Consider the following 22,514-nt stretch of genomic DNA (forward strand, 5'->3'; position numbering starts at 1 on the left):
ACGACGCGGGACGGGCCGGGACGGCGCGGCGGTGACGACGGGGACGACGGGGACGGGGACGACGGGGCGGCTACGACAGGGACGGGGGCGGCGACGAGGGTTATGGAGACAGGGGCGGCGGGTGACGGGGCAGAGGAGAAGAATCAGAGGAGAAACTGAAATTTTTGAAGTGTTTAGTTATATAGGATGGACCTTTAGTACCGGTTGGAGCCACCAACCGGTACTAAAGGCCTGTTTTGGCCAGGCCAAGCGGCGGGAATCGCACCCCTTTAGTGTCGGGTGGTGGCTCCAACCGGTACTAAAGGCCCCCCCTTTAGTACCGGTTGGTGCTACCACTCGGCACTAAAGGGGGTGCGCTGGCGCAGGTGCGGTGCGAAATGTTTAGTCCCACCTCGCTAGCCGAGGGGCGTCTGCACTGGTTTATAAGCCCCAGTGCGGTAGCTCCCTCGAGCTCCTCTCCAAAGCAGGCCTACTGGGCCTAAATGTTTTGTGCTGCCCTGTGGGCCTACTGGGCCTTTGCAGGCCTGCATCCTGGCCCAACAACAGGTTGGGTTTCTAGTCGTATTCATTTCGCTGTGGCGCAGTAGGTGGGCTTTTTTTTCTTTTTTTTGCTTTATTTATTTTTGTTTGAGTTGTTTTTTTGCTGTATTTAGAGTTTCTTTGTGAATATTTTTGCTTTAGATACAAAAAATTACAAACTTTCTGTTAGTACCGGTAGTTTACAAATTTGAATAGTTTAAATTTCGATTTATTTGAAATTTGTGTGAATCACTAGTTTGTGAATAACTTAACTTTGAGAATAGATTTTTGAGTGATTCTTTTTTCTTATGTTTAATATTAGTGTGTTTTATCATTATATTCAATTTGGTAATGCTTAGGTTATTTAAAAAAATGAAATGCCTTTTGTAACGGATGAGTTTTCGTCCGAAACCCTGATACTTCGAAAGAGATTGTCCATTTAGTACACGAAGTGCATCCAGTTTTTGCGGTAACCCTCTCTACTTTTTTGCACATGCTATGTGGGTGAAATTATGATACCATGCCAACTTTCAACCTTTTCTGAGTTCATTTGAAATGCTTTTCAATTTCAGGGTCATTTAGCTTAAAAAATCAGTAAAGGCATGAAAGAATTTGTTTCCACATAAAATTTCTTCGCGTTTCAAATGCCAAAACACATAACTACCCTAACTATTACAGAGATTCTCTCCTGGGTGTGAAACACAGAAGAAAGTGATGATAGTGAAGCCGATCACATCCCAGATCTTTGGGTGTGAAACTTTTTCTTTGCGTGTGTCCCTTTGCGCCGTAACCATGGAAAATCTTCATCATTTAACGGGATGCTCGGGTCAATATTCACTGCGAATGGAGCAATTTCATCAAACTTTTCATAATCTTCCGACATGTTTGTCTTGTCATGCACTCCCACGATGTTTCTCTTCCCAGAAAGAACTATGTGCCACTTTGGCTCATCGTACAATGCATTCGCTTCCTTATCTTTTCTTTTTCTTGGCTTGGTAGTCATGTCCTTCACATAGAAAACCTGTGACACATCATTGGCTAGGACGAATGGTTCGTCTGCATACGCAAGATTGTTGAGATCCACTGTTGTCATTCCGTACTACGGGTCTTCCGTTACCCCGCCTCGTGTCATATTGAACCATTTGCACCGAAACAAAGGGACCTTCAAACCACGTCGATAGTCAAGTTCCCATATGTCCTGTATATAACCATAATATGTTTCCTTTCCTGTCTTGGTTTCTGCATCAAAGCAGACACCACTGTTTTGGTTGGTGCTCTTCTTATCTTGGGCGATCGTGTAAAATGTATTACCATTTATCTCGTACCCTTTGAAAGTCATTATATTCGAAGATGGTAACTGGGACAGCAAGTACAAGTCATCTTCAATAGAGGTGTCATGCATGGTACGTGTCTGCAACTAGCTGGCAAAACTCCTGGTTTGTTCACGTGTAATCCAGTCATCAAACCGCTCCGGGTGTTTGGAGCGTAGCAAATTCTTGTGTTCATCCATATACGGAGCCACCAAGGCGGAATTCTGTACAACTGTGTAGTGTGCTTCAATGAGAGAATGTCTGTCCATACATATTATTTGTTCCCCTCCTAGCGTGCCTTTTCCATCCAGTCTGCCCTTATGCCGTGATTCAGGAACACCAATCGGCTTAAGGTCAGGAATAAAGTCAATACAAAACTCAATGACATACTCATTTTCATGGCCCTTGGAGATGCTTCCTTCTGGCCTAGCACGGTTATGAACATATTTCTTTAAGACTCCCATGAACCTCTCAAAGGGGAACATATTGTGTAGAAATACAGGACCCAAAACGTTAATCTCTTCGCATAGGTGAACTAGGACGTGCGTCATGATGTTGAAGAAGGATGGTGGGAACACCAACTCGAAATTGACAAGACATTGCACCAAATCATTCTCTAACCTTGGTATGATTTCTGGATCGATTACCTTCTGAGAGATTGCATTGAGAAATGCACATAGCTTCACAATGGCTAATCGAACGTTTTCCGGTAGAAGCCCCCTCAATGCAACCGGAAGCAGTTGCGTCATAATCACGTGGCAGTCATGAGACTTTAGGTTCTGGAACTTTTTCTCTGCCATGTTTATTATTCCCTTTATATTCGACGAGAAGCCAGACGGTACCTTAATACTAAGCAGGCATTCAAAGAAGATTTCCTTCTCTTCTTTGGTAAGAGCGTAGCTTGCATGACCCTGATGTATGCCGTCTTTTCCGTGCATACGTTGCTGGTCCTCCCGTGCCTCAGGTGTATCTTTTGTCTTCCCATACACGCCCAAGAAGCCAAGCAGGGTCACACAAAGATTCTTCGTCACGTGCATCACGTCGATTGCGGAGCGGACCTCTAGGTCTTTCCAATAGGGCAGGTCCCAAAATATAGATTTCTTCTTCCACATGGGTGCGCGTCCGTCAGCGTCATTCGGAACAGGTTGTCCACCAGGACCCTTTCCAAAGACCACCTTCAAATCCTTGACCATATCATGTACATCAGCACCAGTACGGTGGCGAGGCTTCGTCCGGTGATCCGCCTCACCTTTGAAATGCTTGCCTTTCTTTCTTACGGGATGCCTGCTCGGAAGAAATCGACGATGTCCCAGGTACACATTCTTCTTACAATTAGCCAAATATATACTGTCGGTATCGTCCAAACAGTGCGTGCATGCGCGGTATCCCTTGTTTGTCTGTCCTGAAAGGTTACTGAGAGCAGGCCAATCATTGATGGTCACGAACAGCAACGCCTTTAGGTCAAATTCTTCCCCCATGTGCTCATCCCACGCACGTACACCTGTTCCATTCCACAGTTGTAAGAGTTCTTCAACTAATGGCCTTAGGTACACATCAATGTCGTTGCCGGGTTGCTTAGGGCCTTGGATGAGCACTGGCATCATAATGAACTTCCGCTTCATGCACAACCAAGGAGGAAGGTTATACAAACATAGAGTCACAGGCCAGGTGCTATGGTTGCTGCTCTGCTCCCCAAAAGGATTAATGCCATCTGCGCTTAGACCAAACCATACGTTCCTTGCGTCATCTGCAAACTCCTTCCCGTACTTTCTTTCGATTTTTCTCCACTGCGACCCGTCAGCGGGTACTCTCAACTTTCCGTCTTTCTTACGGTCTTCTCTGTGCCATCGCATCGCCTTGGCATGCTCTTTGTTTTGGAACAAACGTTTCAACCGTGGTATTATAGGAGCATACCACATCACCTTGGCAGGAATCTTCTTCCTGGGGCGCTCGCCCTCGACATCACCAGGGTCATCGCGGCTGATCTTATAGCGCAATGCACCGCATACCGGGCAAGCGTTCAAATCCTCGTACTCACGGCGGTAGAGGATGCAATCATTAGGGCATGCATGTATCTTCTGCACCTCTAACCCTAGAGGGCAGACAGCCTTCTTTGCTTGGTACGTACTCTCGGGCAATTCGTTGTCCTTTGGAAGCATATCCTTTATCATTACCAGCAACTTTCCAAATCCCTTGTCAGATACACCATTCTCTGCCTTCCATTGCAGCAATTCCAGTGTGGTGCCCAGCTTTTTCTTGTCACCTTCGCAATTCGGGTACAACAATTTTTTGTGATCCTCTAACATGCGCTGCAACTTCTTCTTCTCCAAATCACTTGCGCAGTTTCTCTTTGCATCGGCAATGGCCCGACCTAGATCATCAACGGGCTCATCCGATGCCTCTTCTTCAGCTTCTTCCCGCATTGCCGGCTCAGCTTCTTCCCGCATTACCGGCTCAGCTTCTTCCCTCATTGTTGTATCATCGTATTCAGGGAACCCATGGCCAGGATAGCTGTCGTCGTCCTCTTCTTCTTCATTGTCTTCCATCATAACCCCTCTTTCTCCATGCTTGGTCCAAACATTATAGTGGGGCATGAAACCGGACTCAAACAGGTGGACGTGAATGGTTCTTGACGTAGAGTAATTGCGACCATTCTTACAGCCAGCACATGGACAATGCATAAAACCATCCGCTCGCTTGTTTGCCTCAGCCGCAAGCAGAAAAGTACGCACGCCATTAATGAACTCGGGAGAGCATCGGTCATCGTACATCCATTGCCGGCTCATCTTCAATACACAGCACCGAAAACATCAAATTAATACAATACATAAAGTTCATACATAAAGTTCATACATAAAGAGCATACAACACTTCAATGCAACAAACAAATAACTCTCTAGCTAAAGAATTTAAATGCAACAACAAATGCGATCAAGATCGCAACTAAGGTAACAATTGATCCAACAGCATAATGATACCAAGCCTCACTATGAATGGCATATTTTCTAATCTTTCTAATCTTCAAGCGCATTTTCTCCATCTTAATCTTGTGATCATCGACGACATCGGCAACATGCAACTCCAATTCCATCTTCTCCCCCTCAATTCTTTTCAATTTTTCCTTCAAATCCTCGTTTTCTCTTTCAACTAAATTTAACCTCTCGACAATAGGGTCGGTTGGAATTTCGGGTTCAACTACCTCCTACATACAAATATCTATGTCAACTTGATGGGCATAATTTGTCATAAACACGAAATGCAATGAATAGTTTTAAAAGAGAATATACCACATCCGAATCATAACCCGGACGAGGGCCGACGGGGACGGATATCAAAACCATGGCACTATGCATAACAAACAACGTATGGGTAAGATAATTATACGAGTAACTATATATCCAAATCACACAAACATCATTTTTTATATAAAACTTCATGAACAAGAGGCTCACCACAAGGTGGTGCCGGCGACGGGACGTTGCGAGCGATCGACGGTGGTTACGACGGAGATTTAGAAGGTACTAAGTAAACCACACCTACATATGCAAAACTAAGTGTTATTTTTGACCTCAAATTGCATATAAATCAAATACTAGCACATATATATAATTCCTCCCAAATTACTAAACTCAAAAATCAATCACTATATAAAGCATTGCACGAGCTAATCTAGCAATGAGAGATGAAAGGAAAGAGTTGCTAACCTTTGTGATCATTTGAATGGATGGGGGCCTTCAAATCTTGGGCAAAATGTGTGATGAGCTTGAGAGGAAGAGGGAAAGAACAGAGAGGAGAGGGGAAAGGGGAAGAACAGAGCGAGCTCAGGTGGACGAAGGGTCTATGTAGGACGACCTTTAGTACCGGTTCGTGATACGACCCGGTACTAAAGGTGCTGGAGGGGCCCCGGACTGACAACATCCTACCACCACTCACTTTAGTACCAGTTCGTGGCACGAACCGGTGCTAAAGGTTCGCCACGAACCGGTACTAATGAGAGCGGCCCGGCTAGCCGTTGGAACCGGCACTAATGTAGTGCCGGCTCAAATTCAAACCGGCACTAATGTGCTTCACGTTTGACCCTTTTTCTACTAGTGTTTGGAGCGTCTTAGAGACAAGATACCAACTATCCTATGCGACCTTGAGAAGATATATCCTCCAGCCTTTTTTGATTCATGGTGCATTTGGCTGTTCATCTACCTGACGAGGCACTACTTAGAGGTCCAGTATAGTATGGCTGGATGTACCCTATTGAAAGGCAGCTAGGCACTTTCAAGGGCTATGTTAGGAAGAGAGCTAGACCTGAGGGCTCCATTGCAGAGGCCTACATTGCTACAGAAGCGTTGACATTCTGCTCAAAATACATTGAAACAGCTGATTATCTTAGCAAAGAGGTGGGTGAAGACAATCCCGGGCTCAATGTTTTCGATTATTCTGTTCGAGTTACAGTGAAGAGTCAACAAGAGGACAAACCTAAAGATTTGGACAAAATGGTTTGGTATGTGTTGAATAATTATCCTGAGATACTACCTTATATCAAGTAAGTGCAGTACTGCAGCTTATACATTGTAATCTACTAAACTTGCAGCACATTCTTATATATTTAGATGTTTGACGTGATCACTATGTTGTGCAGCATCTACAAAGAGGAGTTACTGCCGCAAAATCCAAGAAACATTGACAAACTGTTTATGGCAGGATTTGCGAAATGGTTCACGCACCATGTAAGCTTTTGAAGTGCACTGTCGGTTTTTTTAATATATTGAGTACATAAGATGATCAGCTTGTCTATTTTCTAACCATAGGTTAAGAAGATGCGGGAGGATGGGCAGGCTGTTGATGATGCCCTTTACTCACTAGCAATGGGTCCTGATACTCGGGCAAGACATTATGAATCTTGCGTTGTTGGAGATGTGCGCTACAACACCCTTGCACGAGACGAAGGCGGGAAGACACAAAACAGTGCCATCATGAGCACAGATACGTATGACAAAGAGACAACTGAAATGTATGCTAACATAACAGATATTGTTCAGTTGCAGTATATCTCTAGTTTCGAGGATCATCGGTGTGTGGTTCTGTTGTGTTGTTGTTGGTATAACCTGTTTTCTAGGATCGCAAAACCCAAAGCTGATGATTATTTCAAATCCATCAATGTCAAGGCGGCGTACCAGACCAACAAGCCTTTTATTTTGGCAAATCAAGCAACACAGATATTTTTCTTGGAAGACACATTTACACGTAGCGATGACTGGAGAGTATTGCAAAGGTTTGAGTAGAGGAATTCGTTTAATGAAGTTTCAGAACAAGAAGATGCTTACACTGCTCCTGATGTACAAGATAACACAGATGTTCCTAATATCTTTGAGAACCATCACGTTAATGACGCCGGCAAAAAGATTGCATGTCGTGCTGTGGACATACAAGAGTTGATCAAGAAGAAGCCAATGTTTGAGGACATTGAGGACGAAGATGAAGATGACACCATGGGGAATTATGATTCAGACTGATACACATGGCGAAGATGTTGACGCTGCTGCTGCGGATGATGATTACATTGCTTTTGTCGTATTTTCCTGTCTGAAGACATTTTTTATCTACTATGTGAAATTGTGTTTGCTATGACAACTGAAACCTGATGAACATGTTTTTTAACATTTTGCTATGAGAACATCACTTGTTATGTATGCCGATTTGTGTTTGGTGATTGTATAAAAACTAAAACATGATGACATTGTTGTTTAGTTGTACTCATATTTGGCTGTGAAACTTGAATTTGATGATATAGTTTGCTGTTGGACTGCAATTTGCTCGACGTCTTCGAATGAGAACAAAGCTGACCCGATAGGGCCTCTGCTATTTATTTATTTATATGAGCAAAAGGGGATACCCCCTGATTTCCGTTAATAGAAATTATTAGATGTTCACAACACTACGCCCAGCCTGCTATACAGGTTTCATTCATTACTAGTTTTAGCAAAATGCTCATGTCGTAGCCACTGAATACATCACGAGTGATACATACACTTCAAATAAAGAGACAATCATCCTACAGAGCACATCGATTTTGCCCATTATCTTCACAAGCTCTTTCATCTCATCATTGCTGTCAAGGTCGTTCAGGAGCTGTTGCTTGGCCATGATCAGAGGAACTGCATCTTTAACCTTCTTCTCTGCATCTTCCTCTTCTGTCGTTCCTTCAGTTACTTGTCCAACACCCCAACCTGCTGGTATTGGGATTCCTCGGCTAACCAAATAATCAGTGTAGTTCCATTCCCCCACATCAGCAACTTCCCAGAAATACAAATCACACGAATCTTCCCTTTTCTGCATGAATCAAATTGGAAGATCATCAACCAAACTATTAAAAAAATCAGCAACTGAAAGCAGCAGAACAACACTTAAACATATTATTACCCCATGATTCGGGCATTTGTATAAGACTCTGCCAGGGTTGCGGATTGTGGTTGAGACGCGACGGATGACTCTGCGTGATTTGCAGCAGTGGCACCACACGAACGGCAGCGGGTTGTGATGAGACCCACAGGCGATGGTACGGGTGGCGACTTGGCGCATATCTGGTTGTTGCCTACTGAAGAGCAGGTGGACGAGCAGCCAGCGGACATGGTTGTTGCGGCCAGAGCTTCTGATGCTAGGCAGAGTAAGTAGAGACGAGGAGAAGCGAACATTGGATATGTCAGTTTCATTACTTGCAGAGTAGCATAGCACCATATATATTCATAGTCTATGTTTGGATTCGAACCAGCTACAGGAGCACGTCTTTCTTTTTTCTAAAACTCAGCAACGTCTCTTTACTGGTACACTAGCTTGTTCTGTACGCCTTTCCAAGTCTTTGATTTTATTTTCCTTTTTTTGCGAGGAAGGAAGGATGACAAAATTGAGAGTTCCTGGGACTCGAACCCAAGACCTCTCGGTTGAAAACCAAGGGTGCTAGTCACTTATGTGGTGAACGTTCCCTGTGAGGAGGACGGCAGATGAACGCATTTTCCTCGCAGTTTTCTTCCTATATATATATATATATATATATATATATATATATATATATATATATATATATATATATATATATATATATATATGCTACTTGGTGTCCTCTTAGTCAACAAACGATTGTGCCAACCTTGACTGTTGGATTGACATTCAACGTCTGTCGCGTTTCTTCAGTCTCTTCTTCCTCGAGCCGCCAAAGCCAAACCAGCGCCGGCGGGACCGCCTGCTCCCGCCTCCCACGGCTGACTGTGATCTTCCCCGGCTCCTGTTCGTTCCCGTCCGAGGCCTCACCATCGTCCTCCGCCTTGGTTTGCTCGCCGCTGCGCCGCCCTCCGGTGTTGTCAACATGGTCAACAACCGAGAGGAATAAGGAGATGATTGTACATGGTGAGGATGATAGTAGGGACCCAGCAGCGCGCGCAGTAATTTTGTTTTTTCGGGACAGAGCAGGGTATCAACTGGGTTGTGTGGGACCCGTGGCCCGTCTAGCCCGGGCTTTTATTTCATATGTTTAGCACATGACCCGCCCAATTTGTTTTTTCCTTTCTGAAAATGGCTAGCTAGCCATTTTCTTTTTTGCAGAATAACCAACGTAGGCCTACTTGCTTTTGTACGTCCTTCTGGGCCGGAAATCTTTCAAGACGAGGAGGCATGCATTTTGCCGAGAAAATGGGCTATAAGTAATTAGAAATGGGCTATAAGTAATAATAAATGGGCTGTAAAATGAAAAAATACAGCAAACAGGTAATTAGTTCCAAAATACAGTTTTCTTTCGGATTCTGATATTTTAAATTTCATTGTTTTTGTGCGGGTAAAATTTCATTGAATTTAAATTAAGGTATATTTTGATTTAAAATTAATTTGAATCTCGCTAGAAATTCCGGGCTGTATGCTGTTTGGGACAGATTTGGAGGCTGACTTGTGGGTCTACTAGGTTGACGTGTACTTTGGTTTTGTCAACTTAGTCCACAAACGATTCTAGCAGCAGTGATTGTTGGATGTTAATCCAACGGCCGTGCTGCGTCTTCAATATCTGATCTTCTTGCTCCAGCCGCCCAAACCAGTTCTGGTGGGACTGCCTGCTCTCGCCTCCCGTGGCCGGCTGTGCTGCCGCACAGGCCGCACCGCCCCACCCTACTTCATTGCTAGCCAGGCCATTCCTCTACTCACCCACACCTCCTGTTATTTTCCGGCGACGGCAGCCGGACCAGTAAACCCTCGTACTCCCCACCGCGTGGGCAACCATTGCCGAGTCTTCCCTGGCTCCGTGTCATTCCCTTCCTAGGCCTCGCCGTCGTCCACCGCCATGGTGCTCTCGACGCGGCCTGGTCAACATGGTCAACGAACGACATCCATCGGCCGTGGACTATACGCGCAAAATAATAATTCCTACACCTGACAGCTGGGACCCACCAGAAGGGCCTCTGTATTTCATGAAAAAAACATCCCCCCCGCTGACATGTCGGACCCACCAGCTATATCTTCGCACGCAAGAAAGTGCCTCCTTATTATGCACAATAAAATGAATACTCCCCCGACTAGTTGGGACCCACCTTGGTGGGAGGCCGACTTGTGGTCCTACTAAGTTGACGGGGATGAAGGGCTTTGTCAACTTAGTCAATATGAATGATTCTAGCTCCAGTGACCGTACGATGTCCATCCAACGGCCGTAGTGCTTCTTCAATCTCTGGTCTTCTTGCTCCAGCCGCCCAAAACAGCGCCGGTCGTGCCGCATGCTCCTGCCTCCCGTGGCCGGCTGTGCTGCCGCAGAGGCCTCACCGCCCCCTACTATTCTCACCGCTGGCCAGGCCCTGCGGCGACGGCAGCCTCACACCGCAGCTGAACCAGTGAACCCTTGTACTCCTCTCCGTGCGGGCTTTCACTGTCGCGTCTTCCCTGTCTCCGCGTCGTCCCCTTCCTAGGCCTCACCGTCGTCCACCGCCGTGGTGCTCTCTGCGTGGCGTGGTCAACGTGGTCAAGGAACGACTTCCATCGGAAGAGTACTGTACGTGGAGAGGCTGACAGCTGGGTCAACGGCCACAATCCAGTTTTTTTTAATTTGCCAAGTAAGTCGCTTTGTCAGGCCTGTTGGGCTGCAAATCTTTCAAGACGAGGAGAGCTTTCATTCGGCTGGCTGAGAAAATGGTCCATCAGTAATGAGAAATGGACTGTACATTTTTAAAACACACCAAACCAGCAATTAGTTTCAAATATCTTTTTTTTTCATTTCAAGATTTTAAATTACATTAATTTTTATGCGTGGAGAATTTGTTGGATTTTATATTGATATACATTTATTTTTAAAATTAGTTTGAATGTGAGTCGAAATTTCGGGATTAAAAATAGTTCGGACAGCACCGAAATATGCAAATTTTCATATAATTTTTTAACCGTGGCCACAATATATGGTGTAATGCTAACAAAAAGAATATGAGCTCAAAAAAACCTTAAGAATTAGCAAATGGGCTGTAAATTATTAGAAATAATGGCAGATGGGTTGTATGTTGTTTTCCACAAATTTGAGGCTTTCCTAAAAAAAGGTTGACGCACATGCACTGACTGTTGGATGTCCATCCAACAGTCGTCGTGCTTCTTCAATCTCTGTTCTTCCTGCTCCAGCCGCTCAAACAAGCGCCAGCAGGACTGCCTGCTCCCTCCTCCCCGCGGCCGGCTGTGCTGCCGCGCAGGCCTCACCGCCCTCCGTACTCCCGTCGCTGGCCTAGCCATCCCTCTACTCACCCACACCTGTTGTTATTCTCCGGCGACGGCAGACGAACCAGTAAACCCTCGTACAGTCGTACTCCCCTCCGCGTGGGAAACAACTGTCGAGTCTTTCCTGCCTCCGTCTCGTCCCCTTCCTAGGCCTCGCTGTCGTCCACCGCCATGGTGCTCTCGGCGCGGCGTGGTCAATTTGGTCAATGACCGACTTCCATCGGAAGAGTACTGTGCGTGGAGACGCTGACAGCTGGGTCCACGGCCGCAGCAAGGAAGTGTCTCCTTATTACGCGCAAAATAATTATTCCTCCACCTGACAGCGGGGACCCACCGGACGGGCCACCGTATTTCACGAAAAAAATGTTTCCCCCCTAACTGCTGGGACCCACCAGCTACACCTTCGCATGCAAGGAAGTGCGTCCTGGCAAAAAAACAAAACGATTCGCCCCCCCCCCCCCCTGACAGCTGGGACCCACCAGCTACATCTTCGCACGCAAGGAAGTGCCTGACAGTTGGGACCCACTTGGTCGAAGCATACGTAGCGTTGTCATTCTGGTCGCAAACGTGTGCGTACATATATACTGGTGGATGTAGAGGCGCGCACGTGTCATAGTAGAGGTGCGCACGTAGCATGTACACGTACCTACAACGGTCAGGGTGCAAGAAAGAAAATACGGCCACGTATGTGTACATACGGGCGGGGTCTCGAACGCCTACTCGCGCATACGTACGGCGAGGGCTCGTTGACATGGCTGGGTCGGAACGAAGAAACAGCGTCGTCGTCGTGTTCATGGGGAGGCAACGGAATGCGTCGTGTTCATGGGGAGGCAACGGAACGCGTCGTGTTCATCGGGAGGCAACGGAACGCGTGGGAGCCAACCGGCTGGGTCGGAACGGAATACGTGGTCGTGTTCATCGAGAGGGCTTAGACGGAACAGACGATGGAAACGAGGCCTGGCGTACCGCAGAACGGAGGAAACGACCTTGTGTTCGACCGGCCACGTTTGCAACGGGATCTTGTTCATCGGGAGGGGTCTGGCGTACCGCAAAACGGACGAAACGGACCTCCTACGGTCGAAGCGGGGGTCCTGTTGATCGGGACGGGTGCGGTGTACCGCAAAACAGACGAAACGGACCTCCTATGGTCGAAACGGGGGTCCTGTTGATCGGGAGGGGTGTGGCGTACCGCAAAACGGACGAAACAGACCTCCTACGGTCGAAATGGGGGTCCTGTTCATCAGGAGGGGTGTGGCGTACCGTAAAACGGGACTCGACGGGATACTGTTCATCTCCACCGTCGACCTCCTCCAGCCTCCACGGGCTACCGTCGACCTCCTCCAGCCTCCACGGGCTCCTGTTCATCCAGCCTCCACCGCGCGCTACTCCACCGGCTACTGTTCAACTACCCCTCCACCGTCTACTGTTCATCCAGCCCTCGACACCACGGGGTCCTGTTCAACCACCCCTCCACGGGCACCCCTTCACCGTCTACTGTTCATCCAGCCCTCCACACCACGAGGTCCTATTCATCCAGAGGCAACGCCACCACTTACTATTCATCCACCCCCCCCCCTGCAACGCTCACTGTTCATCCTGGAGGCAGCATCGATCGGCTTCAGTTAGCAGCAGTAGCGAAGGAATCGCTCAATAGGGTTCAGTTAACAGCCATCGATCGATTGCTCGGGTTCAGTAGCGCGTAGCCTGCAGTGCAATCGCTCGGGTTCAGTTAGAGCCAATGCCTCGCACACGCGCGCGTACGTGTACGAGAGAAACGCGCATCGTTCGGCCCCCGACCTCCCACCGTAACCGGGAACTCCCTGAAATTTTCCTCGCCCTCGCTTCTACCATGGTTTTTTCCGTCATGGACGGCCCAAAGAATATCATGCAGCTGCATCTCCGTCCCGCCCAGGACGAAAAGCCCATTTTCTGTCATGATTTTTTGTCATAGAAGTAGGAGCCCACCACATCTATGATGATACCGGGTTTTGTCACAATTATCATCATAGAAGTGTCATATGTATGACAGAAAAAAATTCGTTCAGCCCAAAATGTCACGGATGTGTCTTTTTTTTGTAGTGTTATCATGTTTGTGAGTAGGCAGTGCAAGCCAAATGCACATATAAGATAAGTACATAGATATAGCATTTAGATTACCAACACATCTTCTAAATCATGAATGATCAAGAATGAGCGACATGAGTTGAGAGAATACGAAACAAAATAGGTTACTAGGAATTTCAATAACAATCTGAATTCAAGTAAATAGCATTTAACTAATTGTTGAAATCTCCCAACCTCGTCATCTAACCTCTCAGAAATACACTTCTTTGTTTCAACTCAAACCCCCTTTTCTTTAGTATCATCAACCTGCAATTTACATAATCATAAAAAATATAAAAAATTATCTGCCACCAGCCTGCTAAGAAAGGAATAAACTAGAATGAAATACCATACCTAGTGTGTTGAGTCAACAACTCCTCTTTGAGCCACCTCTTCTAGCAGCATCGATGCAACTTGCTCAGGCTTCTCAGATTGTTCACTCATTTCATCAACATTGGGATAACTCACAGTAGCATCTGCAGAAATCAGACAGCCTGTTGTGGTCTCAGCAATTACAGATACGGCATAGCCTGCTGACCTGCCAAAAGATGAATACATTTAAATTTTTGAATAGCAGGACCCACTAACATAAAATTCAATAGGTTCTACTTTAAGCTGGAAACGTACAATCCACATCCACGAGATGAAACAGCTCTCTGATCAGTGAAGATCTGAACATCTAGAATAAACTTATTGAAGAGTCCACATGCAGCATAGTGGATACGGCTTACAATCCATGGAGATACTATGGTGGAGAATGTTACACCTCTTATCCTCTTTACCATGCCTTCAACAACCCAATTAACTGCCTGCAAAAACACATGATATTAGAAGGGGAATGTCAACAGAAATCACGAAACGTGAGCAGAAGTAAACTCCAACAGACCTTTTATATATTGTTTATATTGGGAACTCGAAGAAGCACTTCACCTCCACCATGAGGAGGAACTCCCGGGCTTTCAATTTTGAGCTACATTCCCTCAAGAGGAACGCCAAAATGCTTGAGCATATGCAACGTAACCATTTGGAAAGTATCCACAGAAGGGTCCTTTGTATCATTTGTGATTCCTAAAAATAATGGCATCACATTTAGACTCCATACTAATTCAGAAGCAAAAGGCGTTGTATGATCAGTAACAATGATGGCCATCAACCTTCTAGCGATTTTGTGATTCCTACAAGCATCGCATCAAATTTAGACTCCATAGAAGTGAAAGACTTTGTATGATCAATGACAGCAATGGTCATCAATTTTGTGCAGAACTAAAGAAGTATTCTTATCTTTCTAGTCCTTTGCAGATATTGGCTTATGGAAGCTTGTGAAGCTTGAGACACATACTACCGAGCACCTCATGTTAACAACATCTTCATTAGGAAAAATAAATGGCCACAAGGATCATGAGTTCATGAGGAAGAGCCAAGGTTTGCTTACTCGGTGACAGTTAATTCAGCAAAACTGTTAAGGCCTAGTTTGGTGGCATTTTTTTTAAAATACCATAGTATTCTGAAACCTTGGTATTGCAACGCGTGGGCAACGGATACTATAGTTTCAACAAACTGCATTTTCTCAGTTTTTGAAAGACTACATATATGTTTGGATGGTGCTGTTTTACTGTGGTTTTATCGGAAGATTATTATGTTTTACTGTAGTTTTGACCAATTGACTAAACCCCAATAAAACCACCTTTGTCAAAATAATCCACAACCAAAGTCAACTCAAGTCACATACACCTATTGAAACAAACCAACCGGACCAAATAATGCATCAGACTGGATACCTAATGAATCTAGAACAACCAAATCGCAGAACCTCTGCATGAACCAATACCGTGCTTCCGGAGTTCGAGTAAAAAATGGCAATCAATTGACCTGACGGTGGCACGGTGCAACAACAGTCCCCCGAAATCTCGCTGATTCTACACAACTCACTCAGAAACTGGACAATGAAAAGCTTTTTACCTTTGAGCCGAACGGACAAGGGCGACCTGGCGAAGAGGCCGAGCAGAAGGAGCAGCTCGATGAAGTAGCCGATCCCATGGTGCACCCCGCAGTCGTGCTCCAGGTCCTTCCCGCCGACGACCACCCCGGGCTTGTACCCGACCTTCTTCCCTGCCCACGAACGAACCCAACCACGGTCAGCCACCAGCCAGCCCAAATCGAAGAAGCCACATGCCGGCGCGCCCTTGCCTTTGTCGTTGACGTCGATGACGTGCTCGTCGGAGACCTTGTCGAGGAGGCGGAGGAGGGACATCTCGTGCGAGCGGAGGCCCCCCTCGCCAGAGCGGATGTCCTTGATGGTGATCGGGGTGGAGGTCAGCTCGCGAGCACCAGTCGCTGCTGGATGTCTCGGCTGCCCGGGAGCCTCCAGGAATTGTTGCGGCCCATCCTCGCCTGCCACCGGCACCGGGGACGGTAGGCCGCTCGCTCGCCTCGCCGGGGGTGGGGTTGGTCGTGCGTTCGTCGGGGGCGGGGATTATGGAGGAAGGAGGCAGCTCTGGGAGGGACGTGGGGAGGAGGAAGGACGAGCACGGAAGGGACGCAACTTCGATGCCTTAAAGGCTCCTGCCTTTGGGTCGGTGACATGTGGACCAGCCACCTATTGAACGCACATGTCATAGACACAAAGGTAGGTGCCTTAAGGCACCGAAGCATAGTCCCACGAAAGGGAGAGCGTGCAACGGTAGGATTGGGGGAAACAATAGTCTAGGGTTTTCACCGCTGGACGCGTTTTCATCTTCTTCTTTTTTTCTCTTTCGTTCGGCACAGTAAAACCAACATAGTAAAAGACAGGTGGACACAACCAGCGAGCGCTATTGTCGCGACTGTTAATGGGTTTTATTATGTGCGGGAACAGATGCCGAACGTCATTTCGATATTTGTCGCCTCTACGTGGCAACACACTGCGGTTGCCCGCCCTAAGACAGCTAGCACGTGTACATAAACAGCACATGATGTCGTGATATACTGCAGTTGCACTTGCAGTCTCGTGGGCAGCGTATGGTAGCTATCATGGACGTGCACGAGGCGCCCCGTGTGCGTGTGCGTGAATTCATGATTCTAATACGGCGCAACACTGAAAGATAGAAGTTCTTTTCTGTTCACAGTAGTATTTCGGAAGGATGGAGTTGATTGCCAGGCGTGTAGCTGGACCGAGAGGGACAGACAACCGCCCCGTGAGTGGTCAATCGATCTGCCGGACAGCCGGTCACCCGTCCCGTGACGCGCTCCATCTGGAGCAGGACCAGTGGGCAGATCGATACGGCAGATCGGGCGCCGTACGTACGTGGCGCATCGGTGGCAGGCAGCTATTAGCTAGCAAGCGACGCCGCACCAACCCGGCCGGCCCTTCCAGAGTCGTGTGGATCGCCCACGGGAAGCGGCAGGCAGGCACTGATGATTGAACGATCGATCGATCGTACAGTACGTACGTGCATGCATGCATGGCACCGACGTTGGTTTGAACAACTCGAAGAAAATGGTGCAGGAGCGTGGTCGCCATAGCCGCAACGCAACAGATATGTACTTACTCACTTCGTCAAAACGCTTTTATATTATAACATGGAGAAGTACATACTTCCTTCGTTTTTAAATATAAGTCTTTTTAAGAATTCCAACGAGTGATTATATACAAAAGAAAATAAATGAATCTACGCTCTAAAATATATTTATATACATTCATATATTGTAATTCTTTTGAAATGTCTAAAAAGAGGAGTATTTATTATCGCATGGGTTCACAACAAGGCATGTGCCATGCATTCATGCAATGATGTATGGACAGGACCGGGACGCGTGTATGCTCTCTACAGCCTGACTAGTTATGCAATATTATTAGTTCCTTAGGTACAACAATACAGATAGAAGATGAGGTTTAGCAGTAGTGTAGTAGGTGTGGGACAAACTGTAAGCATGACCTCTCCTCTCTTTTTCTCTAGCGGACTGTACTAATGTACTACCTTTAGTCCTTTACTACCGCGCAAAAGAAAATAATATAGAAGAAAACAATAGAAAGAACAAGGAGAAATATTATCATAGGAGATTTTTCATCATGAAAAATTTCATTTCTTTTTGCATCATACAACAGTCCTATCTTCTTGTTTTTTCGACATACCCTATCTTCTTCTTCACCACTTCTTTTAGAAAGAGAGGAAGACGACGGAGTGAAATAAGGTTGTCTGTAATGAAAGTATCATAGCTAGTGTTATGTATGTCAACTAGACAATTTTGATGAGACGACATAAAATTAAATGAAGAAATAAAAGGTTGAGTAGAAATCGATCATGATATTGTATCATAATAAATGCTATGCTACTATATGTCATGCATGACAATGAAAATGGTCACCTAAGATACTAATTTATAATACTATGCATTACAGAGGTAGTATCATACTACACTAGTTATTAAATTCATCTTCCACTCAGTTGCTCCAAAAGTTCAAACTGATAGACAGAGATAGACAATATATTTTAACATGATACTAACTTAAGATACTACTCACTACAGGCAATCTAGATATGCATGCCTGCATGCACATCTCCATATAATTTTTAAATCTCAATTATTGCTCTTGCTAGGCATTTATTGGTTGCATGGATTGGTAGGGCTGGTAGGCTGGTAGCTCACATATAGGGGCATGGATGGATGTTGCACAGAGATCTTATTGCTCTTGCTGGGTGTCTATTGGTTGCATGCATTCGTAGTATGGGCATGGTTGGATGTTGCATAGAGATCTTATTGCTCTCGCTGGGCATCTATTGGTTGCATGCATTCGTAGTATGGGCATGGATGGATGTTGCATAGAGATCTTATTGCTCTTGCTGGGCATCTATTGGTTGCATGCATTGGTAGGGCCGGTAGCCGATATGGGCATGGATGGTGTTGTACAGAGATCAAGAGGCTAAGGTTGTCCGTAATGGGAGTATTATAGGTAGTATCATAGGTAGTCCATGGCGTAGCGTCACCCGTGTCACCATCAAAAAATGTCCACCTCCCTAGAATGATTTGTTCATCTAGTGTCTCAGTAAACTTGTTCTCTCACTCACAAGAATGTTCTTGCAAGTCTAAAAAAGTATGTTGTGTAATTAGTGGTTACTTAGAACTAATAAAAATATAACATATTTTTATCGAAGTTCAAAAATGTAGAATGATATACCCATCTCAATGTCAAATCGACGATGGTCAACATCAATTCAGTGTTTAGAAGTTCATATACAATTAAGAATTAGCAAAACCATAAAAAAATAGTGGTCGATCTCATATTTTGGGGGGCGGGCAATTTTTAAAACAACATCATTGTATATAACCGACAGAAGTAAAAAGTACTCAATAATGCTAACAAGACTAAATCATCAGTACCAGTACCTGTAAGCAGCCGCCTCAGCTCCAAAAAAGCCTAGGTTTCCTCTGCTTCCCGCCGGCGCTATCACCTGTCCGTCTCGTCTCCGATGGCCTTAGGGCCATTGGGGGGCAATGGATCTCAGCCCTTGCCAGTGGGAGGGCTTCGTTTCTAGATGTTTCTTTGAGTTATGTTAGGGTTTGTGTCTTACTTAGGAAGACGAGAGGGCGGCGACTCCCTGGAGATAGAATAAGGTTCTCCTCCCCGAGTCCCTGTCATGGTGATGCATGCAGCATAGTCGGCAGACGTGTGGAGGTGTGTCTTCAGCGGATCTTTTTTTGATGAATTTGCTAGGATACGTTTGTTGTTCGTCTACGGATATGAATGCAATTTTTGTTATTCTTTTATGTTTATTGTACTCTCATGATTAAATATGAATAGATCAAAAGTCGTCCCCCCACCTCCCCTAAAAAAGACAAATGTAATGCTAACTGGCGAATGCTCGTTGGGAGGTCCCAGCGAACGCGCGCACGGCCGTTCTAGTTCGTTCGTGATCACATGATGGCAGTTCTTTTTTCTTTTGAGAAAAACGCCTAATAACGCCACGAGTAGATACGTGCAGAGCACTGCTATACACACGATAAATCCATGCACGATCTGCGCACGACAACACATCTACACCCTTGGGTTGCCTCGCTTTGTAAATCTTTGTGGCCCAAATCATTTCGTGTGTGGATCGTGCATGCACAGTTCGTGTGCACAGCACTTCCGATACGTGCGTGGCATCACAACGCGGATCCATGACCTCGGGCATCACTTTTACGTTTCCTTTTTCTGACATAGACATCAGAAAAGCTTCACCAACATGCAGCATTCTTCTATCATAAACAAAAGACATCCAGCTGATTGGAGGATGCGTGCAACAAGTTACCCTCCTCTTCCTCTCCATTCGGAGCCCCGGTGATCTGCGCGAAGTGAGTACCGGAGGAACATCTCCACCACCAGCAGCCTGCCCACGAGCACCACCAGGTTCTTGCCGGGGCATTGCTTGTTGTCATCTTCTTTGGCCCTGATGATGGAACAGGTAGAAGGAAGCATTAAGCAAGATTAATCGTTGCCGATTGCATGCTACTGCATATTTACCCGCTATTCCTTCTCTGGTTCTCCCCATGAGAGCTAGTTAAAAATCAGTGGGTGAGACACCGCTATGATGCATACTTGTGGCGTCTTTTACCTCCATGCTACTAGAGCAAGTAAAAAAAAATGCTCGGAACAGACGCTGATGGCCAAATGAATTGTTGAGTTGATTTTCTCGCAAACATCAACTCCGTGCCATGAGAACTCTCGGGTGAGCTGATGTGGGGCGTTTGTCTTACTCTTTCAAGCCCAACCTACAAAGAACCGGTTATGTACTAGCTCTGGTGAGACTGCAGTGCGAATCACAAAACGCCGCTAGTCGAGCTGGCATGCCACTAGCCTGCAACGAATTTGAAAATGATATCCGGCTGTTCGAAATAGACATCACAAAATCTGCAATGTCCAGGTAGCCTATGGCACCATGATTTTTCTTATGTTATGGCGGCTGCACGGTTTTAATGCACTTTTTTGTCAAACTGAATTTCATCGACCCGAGTCTGGTCCATTTCGCGCACGAACTCAACTCGATGGGGGGCATTTGTTCGACACGCTTTTGTCGCAATTTTGTATGTATCAATGGCATTGATGTGTGTGCACGAGCTCATATATGGCATTGACAAAGTTGATTTTCTCTGAAAACAGATCATGCCCAGCCAAAATATGGCATTGATGTGTGTGCACGAGATCATATATGGCATTGACAAAGCTGGTTTTCTCTGAAAAAGATCATACCCAGCCGGGTGAAGTATCATTTATGCCTACACGCTACGTCCCCTATTCAACTTGATTAGCACAAGTCAAACACTTGTATCTACTAACAACTGGTTAGTTAACACTCATGATTATTCGATCAAGGGAATAGTACCCCACATGAGATCCATGCGCAGACTTATGACGCGTAGATCGTGGGGCTGCTCTCACCTTAACTTAAGGCTAGTTATAATGGGACTTAGACTAGTGCCATACATATAACACTAGTTGTTGTTAATACTCCCTCCGTTTCAAATTACTCGTCGCAGAAATGAATGTATCTAGAACTAAAATACATCTAGATACATTCATACATGCGACAAATAATTCGGAACTGAAGAAGTACCTTCATAGTAACATACAAGTAGTATCATAGAGGAGGCCCATGGGGGGGGGGGGGGGGCGCACCAGCCCACTAGGGGCTGATTCCCCTCCCACTTCAACCCATGGGGCCTTCCGAGATAGGTGGCCCCACCCGGTGGACCCCCGGGACCCTTTCGGTGGTCCTGGTACAATACCGATTACCCACGAAACCTTCCCGATGGCCGAAACTTGACTTCCTATATATAAATCTTCACCTCCGGACCATTTTGAAACTCCTCGTGACGTCCGGGATCTCATCCGGGACTCCGAACAACTTTCGGGTTACCGTATGCTAATATCTCAACAACCCTAGTGTCACCGAACCTTAAGTGTGTACACCCTACGGGTTCGGGAGACACGCAGACATGACCGAGACGACTCTCCGGTCAATAACCAACAGCGGGATCTGGATACCCATGTTGGCTCCCACATGCTCCTTGATGATCTCATTAGATGAACCACGATATCGATGATTCAATCAATCCCGTATACAATTCCCTTTGTCAATCGGTACGTTACTTGCCCGAGACTCGATCGTCGGTATCCCAATACCTCGTTCAATCTCGTTACCGGCAAGTCACTTTACTCGTACCGTAATGCATGATCCCGTGATCAACCACTTGGTCACATTGAGCTCATTATGATGATGCATTACCGAGTGGGCCCAGAGATACCTCTCCGTCATACAGAGTGACAAATCCCAGTCTCAATTCGTGCCAACCCAACAGACACTTTCGGAGATACCTGTAGTGTACCTTTATAGTCACCCAGTTACGTTGTGACGTTTGTGTTGGGGAACGTTGCAGAAAATTAAAAATTTTCCTACGGTTTCACCAAGATCCATCTATGAGTTCATCTAAGCAACGAGTCTAGGGAGAGAGTTTGCATCTACATACCACTTGTAGATCGCGTGCGGAAGCTTGCAAGGTGATGATGTAGTCGTACTCGACGTGATCCAAATCACCGATGACCAGCGCCAAACGGACAGCACCTCCACGTTCAACACACGTACGGAACAGCCACGTCTCCTCCTTCTTGATCCAGCAAGGAAGGGAGGAGAGGTTGAGGGAGATGGCACCAGCAGCAGCACGACGGCGTGGTGTTGATGGAGCTGCAGTACTCCGGCAGAGCTTCGCTAAGCACTATGGAGGTGGAGGAGGTGTTGGGGAGGGAGAAGGAGGCAACCAAAGGCCAGGGCGTTCAGGTATGAAGTCCCTCCTCTCCCCCACTATATATAGGGGTGCCAAGGGGGGGTGGCCGGCCCTAGGAGATCC

General features: G+C 46.2%; 1 pseudogene; it reads right to left on the reverse strand.

The window, feature by feature from the left end:
- Positions 1–13,594: 13,594 nt before the first annotated feature.
- Positions 13,595–16,159, reverse strand: LOC123081751 (probable RNA 3'-terminal phosphate cyclase-like protein; annotated as a pseudogene).
- Positions 16,160–22,514: the final 6,355 nt, after the last annotated feature.

This window comes from Triticum aestivum, chromosome 4A, assembly GCF_018294505.1.
Source record: "Triticum aestivum cultivar Chinese Spring chromosome 4A, IWGSC CS RefSeq v2.1, whole genome shotgun sequence".
NCBI classification, from domain to species: domain Eukaryota; kingdom Viridiplantae; phylum Streptophyta; class Magnoliopsida; order Poales; family Poaceae; genus Triticum; species Triticum aestivum.